Below are 9,795 nucleotides of genomic sequence, written 5' to 3' on the forward strand. Positions count from 1 at the left end.
TCCAGACGTTGTGGATGGCGCCTCATGAATTAAACATAACCAAACCAGGGGCTCATTGAAGACAAGCAAGTGTTAGCCAGTGTGTTAGCACTGATAATGCACATTAACCACTTTAACTAATTGATATTCAGTCGTCAATGAAATTACCATGGAAAAATTCAAGGATACAAGGAGGCTCGGGCTGCACCGTTAATCTCAACGTTTGGCTCAGTTTACAGATGTAGAACTGAATTCTCACATGTGAATGCCAGTAAAAACAAAAGTCATTCCTTCCACACCAGTCAGCCAGAGAGGAACAATCCCACTAGTTTTTATCAGTGTCTGCAAATCTTGCAGACCCTACATCACATATTATTATTATTATTATTATTATTATTATTATTATTATTATGCAGCAATATATGTATAAGTGTTTTCACATGTGTTCTTTATAATCAAAACTGTATACTGGCTTATTTTTAGCCAACAGAAGCCTGTTATTGGATACATGGCTGGCTGATGAGATTAACACTAGATTCCCTTATGATTTTTTAAAAAATTTTGTGCTTCACTAATTACATACTGTAAATACTGTGAAAATTTAGGTTTTTGTTTTCAAATGTGCACACCAACGCTTTGATGAAAACAATGTAGGAGATTGAAAACCTGCCGCTCAACTGGTTATGGGTTAATTACCCTGCCAGTTGTATTGATTCTTACTGCCCTTTAGCTACTTGTTGGCGCAGACACTTGCAATCATTCAGTTCTGCTGTAGCGTGTGTGTGTGTGTTTGCGCGCAAAGCCCCGATTTATTCCGTTCAAAATTTGAGGCGACACCACGTTTCAGTCTTTATTGATTTTGCAGTTATTCTAAATGATTCAATTCAAGATGGATTTACGTTAAGAAGGTTTTAGACATTCACATTTTAGAGTAGACCTTGGCAGAGTTGAAAATCCCGACCCTGGTGTGAGCATAATGTGAGTGTATGTGTAAGAGTGTCTCAGACAGCCTGTGTACATTATTAAGTTCAAGTGCCTGCATGTTTATGTGTGTGTGTGTGTGTGTGTGTGTGTGTGTGTGTGTGTGTGTGTGTGTGTGTGTGTGTGTGTGTGTGTGTGTGTGTGTGTGTGTGTGTGTGTGTGTGTGTTGCTGGGTAAGGGATCATAGCATTCGCAGCTGTTAGACTGAAGAATTCAGGACTGGTCATAGGACAGAGGGATGGATGCGGGGGTGAATGAGTGTCCATTACATCGGAGAAGCAGGCAGATTCAACCACAACACTGCAAACCTGTGATGCAAGTGTCTGTATATTTATGTGTTCAAGGTTATGTTACAGACCTTTTGTCTAGTTTAGGGCTGGGATTTGGGTTAAGGTTGAAGAATAGAGTTGGAAAAAGTCTGCATGGACTGTATCCATGTGTTTGCCTCAGCATCAGGTCTCTGCAGCTATTCCGTTCAACACGTGAGCAACAGAGCTGCAGAAATGTCGACAAACAAATATACAGAAGGAAAGCTACAAAGACAGGTTTTGTATTCACCAGGACTGCTCATTTTTCTTTCTCCCCCACCCCCCTTCCAGTCCTACTGCCTCTCCATTTTACTTTCTTATTATCCACCACACTCAATTATTGAATGCAGCATACATTTGACATAACAGCTGGTTATTTGCTTTAAAGACGTCACCCTCACCATGTCAGCAAACATATGTGTATGAGAGGCAGACGGGAGTGAATAGGTAGCTTCATAGCAAACAGAGAAATATAAAATGATGATTTCCTCTCCCAGCGTATTTTTAATGGGTCAAATGATGATGAGCTTTTATGTATGTATGTCTGTCTCGGATACTTAAGATAGTCATTCATCTTGTTATTATTTTCCCCAAGTAAAGCACAATAGCATGAAATGTAATACACGGTCACATGCTGCTGGGTTTATATGGAGGGATATGCTGACCCATATTGCGAGGGATTGGTGCATGATGGCAGGGCTGAGCAGGCTCTCTCTCTCTCTTTGTCTCTCTCTCTCTCTCTCTCTCTCTCTCACAAACTCACACACGCTGTTATCTTCACTCTCGTTCAAACCAAAGAGAATGTTCTATTCTTTTCTTCTGCTTTACACCAACATGTTGTTTTCTCCTCCCTCTCCACCATCACCTCATCACACCCTTCCTCCCTGCATCAGCCCCCCCTTCCTCTCTCCAGCATCCCCTCCATCCATCCATCCATCCTTCCCTCGCCCCGCTGCCCATCTCACTTAAACTCTTTAACTTGACTCAGTGACTTTGCAAAGCACTAAGTGCAAATCAGCATATATTGCTTTTAAGGCTTTTGTATTCCATCAGTGTTGATGATGACATAAATAGTGTTAATTAACACAAACGAGCAATCATAATACACTTAAACTTAATTGTGAACGCCCTCATTGCTCTCCTCCTCACATGACCACATCTCCTCCCCCTCCGTCAATGCACTCAAGTGTTATTCTGTTATTCAAGTGTGTCTGTTTATCTGCTCTCCACCTGAGAGTCACCTGTGCTCTTTCTCGCTCAAAATATGCAACACACTGATACTATGAAACAAAAGAATTTCTACATTTGGCATTCAAAGGAGAATATGGGAAACAATAAATTGTCCGTTATGTTTATGTTTTGACTGATAAATTGACGATGTCAGACACCATTTCCCTTTTAAAGTCATCCTTTAAACTTGATTTTCTTTTCATGTGTGAATTTTTGGGGTGTGTTCAGCAGAGTAAGGTCAGATTGAAAGAAGGAAAGAAAAACAACATAATCTGAACCCAGAAGTGATGAAGCAGATGTTCTTTTTTTTGTATTTGTACCATTTCCGCTTAACGCATGAACCTCCTGTTAAAGCTGGAAAGAGAGAGCGGAACAGTCTGAAGCTACTGGAATAATACTGTCTCTCTGACACTCTCCCTCAATTGTTCCTCTCTTTTTGACTCGGAGGTTATGAGAAGACACAGCCAGGCTGTTCTGTTCCCCACTTGCCACTTTGCTCACATCAGATGAGGCCTCGATGCTCCAGTAAAGACAAAAAAAGTATTGAACATGTCAGAATCTTGGCTTTCAGTTGGCACGATTGTCTGGAGTGCAACAATGAAAGATGGTTGGCCCGATAATATCGATGTGGTCCCAGGATGGTCGTGCAAAGAAGAAGTACTACAAAAAGAAGAGAAGATACTTTTTCAGTGAGATATACAGAGGAAGAGATTGACAGCGTGAGAAAGATTCATAAACTCACAAATCCCCACTGTGACAGCCCCTCAGAAGGGATTTTTGCCAGAGAATTGAGTCTAAGAACTCCCAAACCTGAACAAAATTAGAGCAGAAAGCAGATTATTGGGGCTACAGTGACAGATGTTTTCTTTTTCTTTTTTCCCCTGAGAATTGTAACACGCTATTGCAATTGAAGAAACTGTGTGTTACTGAAGGGATACATTAAACGTGCGTGCCAATTGGTTCTTATAGATTGTTCAGCTTGAAATTGAAAGATGAAACCATCTTGTCCATCTTGTACATTAACATAGATGTTTGGCTTGCCTTGACTTCATAAATAAGATTCAAAGTTTGTCTTTGTTCATTTGGTAAAGTTCTCTGTATTTATGTGACGTGGGTAGAAATCTGAACATTAATATTTGATGGAAGAAAAAAGATAAAGAGCAGTAGAAATACAGCTGTTCCCTAAATCACTTTACATTCCATCTGTTTGAATTAATAGCCATCTGTATGCCAGTCCTGCCTGGTTTATAGAACTGTGGCTTTAATTGTAATTGTTATCACTTTATAGAGTTAGTGCACTTTGGGGAGCAAAATTAAATAATTTGACATGCAAATTGGCCACAGGATTTTGGCCATAATGTTCTCTGTACCAGCTGGTCATTTCTAAGCCTTGGCAGTGTTGCTGAGAAGTGACTACTGACTTGTCCTGACATGTGGTGTGAAGCTGCACAATTTGATTTCCTCAGTCATTGTCCTCACAGAACTATGTAGTCGGCACTGTCAATGAATTATAGTAATACCCATTGGAGTTAAAGAAGTAGCAATGCTTAATATCATTTTATGGCATGCAGAAAAAACATGTGTCTCCAAAAAGCCAAACTAATCCAAACTTTTCCTTATAAACTGATGTATTTACAGCACTTTTCAATCTTCCTCCAGCTTTATCGCAGTCACATCAAATCATATTTTACACTATATGTGACATTCTGTCAACAAAAAAATAAAATAAATGCTGTTTCCTACTTTGCTCTGGCCTGTCCTGCCGTGCAAAGGTGGTCTCTAGGATTACAATTTATCACTAGAAACAAAAGTATTATATTAGAAATGAATCTAGGCCACCGGGAGTGTCGGCCCGAAAGCTTTTCAAATGTATTTTAACGGTTTGAAATTTACAGCTGACTAATTGACACTTATGTAAGAAGGGGCAAGGTTATGTAACAACTGTCACAGACTGCAGGAAGAACAAAGAACAGATTTCCTGGTCTGTTTGGTCCTAACCTGGTGCCTGACAGTTAAATATAGAAGAGTAGTGTCATAAAGTGGCTATGTATAGGACTAATGACAGATCAACAGCTAGAACACTCAGACACTCAGCTTAAATAAATAAAAATCATGCACAATTACCTTAGGATGGTTGGATCGTGACATTCATTCGGATGGACCTCATATGATTTCATGTTGTAATCAGTGCTAAGTACAGTACTGTATGTTGTTCTGTACACTGAGCACAGACAAACTGTACATGGCACTGTCTGAATCAAAGTTTCACTAGCTAATTATAGTTTAAATTTAGGCTTTACCCCATTCAGTTTTAGTTCAGGTTTCCAATTTGGATCCTCTGTGCAAGCTTTTATCTTTTTACTCAAAAGCTCTCCCAAGCAAAATGTCAAACCATTACAGGTAGACCACTTAAAATTTCACCATTATCTACATTTATGTTTTCTGTCAGCATCACAGGATCATGTCAGCATGGTCTTGCAGCGTTTAAGATAATTTATAAACCCTATGAACACACAAATGGCCTCGGCACTGACTCACACACCAGAAAAACCTGTTAATGTTATTAGATACACCTGTGTTTAACAAATCAAAATGTCGCAGTGAGAAAGCTCTGTTTCCATAGATCACACTACTTTGTTATTTTATTCATCCATAATTTGTCCACCTCAGTACTTTGAAATCATTTTTTTTCTCTTTACAGAGGACGTCACTGCAGCTAAAGGCAAGAAATCTGAAAGTAAGGGAGTAGCTTGGCTCCACATCATGCAGAGAATATAATTTTTTCCTGTTCATCTGGGGGTCCACTGATGAGGTTAAGCAGGGTGCTGGAGTCACCCTTCCTGTGAGTCCAGCATGTGCACATACATACACAAAGACATGCGAGAACTTACACTTCAGTAGGAAACACTGACTTGGGGCACATCCAGCCTGTTGGATGAGGTGGCAACACCGACTGCTGTTTATGAGACCTTAGCTTGTCAGCCTACAGACTTAAAATTGAAAAAGCAGTTATGTGCTTTGAGCATTGTCCTATCTGAAAGTTGAGATTGTGAATAGGTGAGAGGCAAAAAAATGGCAGAGACCTTGGCATCTGATGAAGTAATCACTGCAGACTCGTGGCCTTATTTTGTGTTTCCATTAAGCTGACTCTGTGGGTTTATCCTAAAACTAAACCATTCGAACACCTCTATGACACCCCAATTTACAAGTAATTACACCCCGATCAGAGGGCATCACACTGTCAGAGTTTATCCCCAGTGTTCTTGTTCCCTCTGTGGTTTTTTTTCTTAGTGTAGTTTATTTCACAGACACAGAGTAGATTCAGGCACTTGTTATAGAGCACGGGTAAAGATGGTTCCCCTGGAAACCACACTCGGAGAATGGCAACACAGGAAATTTGTGTGTACTTAGTGGTGGAGAGTGTCCATGAATGACAAAAACCTGAGATAGAGTGGGGCGTGTTTGGCATGCTATATCAAGCAGAAGGGTTGCCATGTGGCCTAAAATACAATACAAAATCAGAATTAATATGTCTGTACCCTTCAAATTCATGATAATGTCAATAATATTTACTCTACCTGTCTATATTTGAGTCGAGATACTCTTATCCAGCATATTGTCTTAATAAGATTAATACAGGAATATTGTCATCCATATATTCATAATGATTGAGTCACTGGTATTAATTAATAACCCCATCAACCGTGCAAATACAGTATATTATGCTTATTTTATGCTATTGGACAGCAAAAATGCCTGCCAGAGTCACAGCACTGAATGCTTCTTTAGATTTCTGTACGTGAAACGTTCACCACCAGATTAATGAGAACTCACACACGCTTTCAAACCCCACTGCGCACACACACACTTCCATTAAAGAGATTTAAGCAATCTAGGGAGTGATGTGTCGAGGCAAGGTAAACTGTTTCTGAGAGATTTTACTGTCCCGCTGTGCTGAGGACTGTTTTACACACACACAATAAACCTCTCGGTTTAATTACCCCAAGCCTGTAAAACTCACACACACACACACACACACACACATTTGCAATCACGCGCACAGCTTCCCAGAATTCCCCTTCCTGTTGTGTTCTTTACTGTATGTAACCTGTTTACACACCAACACACACCCCATTAGTTACAGTTCATTTATTATTGACAGCTGAGTGACCACATCTTTCCAGCTCTACTGTAACCAGAGGCCCGAGGGTTCAATGACAGGTCGCCTAGAAACTGTAATGACATCACCCACCTCTGTTTCTTGAGTGTATGTGCTGTGTGTGTGTGTGTTTATTTGCAGTCATGCCTGTAGGTGTGTGTGTGTGTGTGTGCTTGTGTAAGAGAGAGGGAGGAGAAAGAGAGAGCGAGTAAGTGAGTGGTTGATTTTTTTTGACACTCTGTAAGAAGCATAAATAAAAAGACTGCAGGCGGGGAGGCCTGTCAGTGAGAGCAGGATAGCTGTCAGAACTATTAACAGCCCCTAACTCTGGTGACCTCACTGTCACTCTTTAAATCCCCTAAATCCTGACTCACAATGCACAACTTTTAAGCTTCAATTTACTACTGAGTCTTCCAGATGTCATGAGGCTAATTCAATGAAAATTCAGTGATGGATGTGCCCACTTAATAACATACCTGCACCAACGCTTGTTTTTTTATAGACCCAAACCAGGTTTCTGTGGGCGTGCTCACGCTTACTGTCACTCTTTGTCCAGCACAGCTTGGAGCTTGACTCACCTTTTCACTCACATTTATTAAGCATCTTCAGTGGCTTCCTGTAGTGTCAATTGTTGTTTTGCTTAATTCTAATGGTCTAGTTAGTAGTCACTGAATTATTGAGTTGAATATAAAGGCTATGAAGGCTTGCTTACCACTGTAGGAAAGGAGATTCAGCTCCCAGCACCAGTGCCTCAGGCCTGGATGGGGGTTCCAGCAAGCTCAGCTAGCTGTATTTATGATATGAAGAAGGCACGCAATCCTTTCCCTGTTGCTGCACCACTCATTTCTAATGGTTGGTTAGTCTGTCCAGTGGTGGGGTAGGATGGGATAGAGGGCCTGAGGGAGATAGTGTGAACTTGAATATCGTGTCCTGAAGAGGTGAAAGTTGTTGCTGTTGCGAGTTTATATCACTGCACTAGTGTCTTGCTACACACCAGAGAGGACACTGAAGACACGCATGTCCTCAGTTTGTTTTTTCTGTTTTGTAAGTGTGGACACATTAATTTAGGAAGGGAATTTATGGTCTTTATAAACAAATATTTACAGCTTTTACAACCTAAAATGCCAGGTCATTGATTAAATGAAAAAAAAAAATCTCCAACCAGAAACAGTCCTGTGGGAGACCTACCTCAAACCTGATGTGCATAAATTCACTCTCAAGAAAGAGAAACCTGATCCTGATAGATACGAGAATAATTAGATTCGATCCAAAATGCGGTCGACCCAAACACAACCTAATAGAGAGAGAACATCAACACCTGCAGCCACACGATGATTTATCAGTCAACAGCAGCCTTGATTGAACAGAGCAGCAATAATAATCTCCTCACAACAAATAATTTGTTTATATGCTTTAAAGATCGATTTATGAAAATAGCTGGTGATAGATAGACAGAAAGTAATAATTTTCTAACCAATTTAATGTATGTGAATCTTTTTTTTTTAAATCTGCCATTTAACAGCATACATTTTTACATAAGTTACACATTTCCTAAAAATCCTGTGGCGATTATGACTGATTATCAATGATTATCAAAGCTGATACTGAGAATGCTCTGATCCTTTCAGATTCACTCAGGTATTAGATTACTGACACACAGGCCCCGATACATAATACTTGTGGCAGTGAAACAAGAGTCTATCTGACCCCATTAGACTTGGTTTGGGTCTTGGTTCCTCAGAACCAAGTGGACCCATGAAGACCTCTAGCTGAAATCTCAACACGTCACTTCAACTTAGTACTGCAGTCTCCTGACTTCTGTATGTCCTTTGTTTGTTTGTCATTGCAAAAATATAGATTTCACTCTTGTCTACACCATACCTCTTTGTTAATGCTACCACGCTTAATATTGATACAAGCGTAACTATGTATACACAGGGGATGGCACAGTACTGATTGCAAAGTGTAATTATAAAACAATTAGCCTATAGAAGCAATGAAAGTCCCAAAGCAATTAGCCAAGCAATACTAGCAATGAGACAAACCTTTTGGCATCAACACCATATGTTTTGTGGAATTCATTCCACCGCCCAGATCCTGTTTTTAAGATTGAGAACTACTATGCAGTTGATTGTAACAGGGTTGGATCTGTGTGTTTCCAGCTCTGCCATAATTCTCTCTCTCTGTTGGAAAAATACAATCCTGCGCTGTGCTCTGAATCACAAACACTTTATTTAACAGAGTACATTTATATGTCGGAAGAAATTGTGCAAACAGTTTGGTGCCAGACAGAAAGAACATGAGCAATAAATTAAAACCACAAGCAATATATGAAAGCACAGTTTCTGCTCCCTGAATGGCACCACCTACCCACCTACACATACTCACAAACACATGTCTTACTCTTTCAGTCTGTTTTTAACCTTCTCTCTCACTGACACACACACACCTGTCAGAAAGCAGTGATTTTTCCTGGTAATTGGACCATCAGTTGTCCTACAGTCTTGTTTCTGTCTATGTAGCCACCCATGACAGTTTCTGTTCCTCTCATTTGGTTGCTGTCTCACACGTTATATGACTCAGACTCCTTTGATGTTTCACAGGTTTATAAATTAGATACATCTCATCTAATTTCAGTAAGTATTTTGTCTTTAATGTCTTGCTCCCACTGCTGCACTTCCCTTATGTTTTCCTATAATGCTTATTCCTAGATCCTTGTGCTTGAATATCTAACCCTAACACTAACCCTAACCCTAATCCTAACCTTAACCCTAATCCTAACCATAATCCTAACCTTAACCCTAATCCTAACACTAACCCTAACCCTAATCCTAACCTTAACCCTAATCCTAACCATAATCCTAACCTTAACCCTAATCCTAACCATAACCCTAACCCTAATGCTAACCCTAATCCTAACCCTAATCCTAACCTTAACCCTAATCCTAACCATAACCATAACCCTAACCCTAATGCTAACCCTAATCCTAACCCTAACCCTAACCCTAACCCTAATCCTAACCCTAACCCTAACCCTAACCATAACCCTAACCCTAATCCTAACCCTAACGCTAACCCTAACGCTAACCCTAACCCTAACCTTAACCCTAATCCTAACCCTAACCCTAATCCTAAGGA

Source organism: Thunnus thynnus, chromosome 17, assembly GCF_963924715.1.
Source record: "Thunnus thynnus chromosome 17, fThuThy2.1, whole genome shotgun sequence".
In the NCBI taxonomy this organism is placed as follows: Eukaryota; Metazoa; Chordata; class Actinopteri; order Scombriformes; family Scombridae; genus Thunnus; species Thunnus thynnus.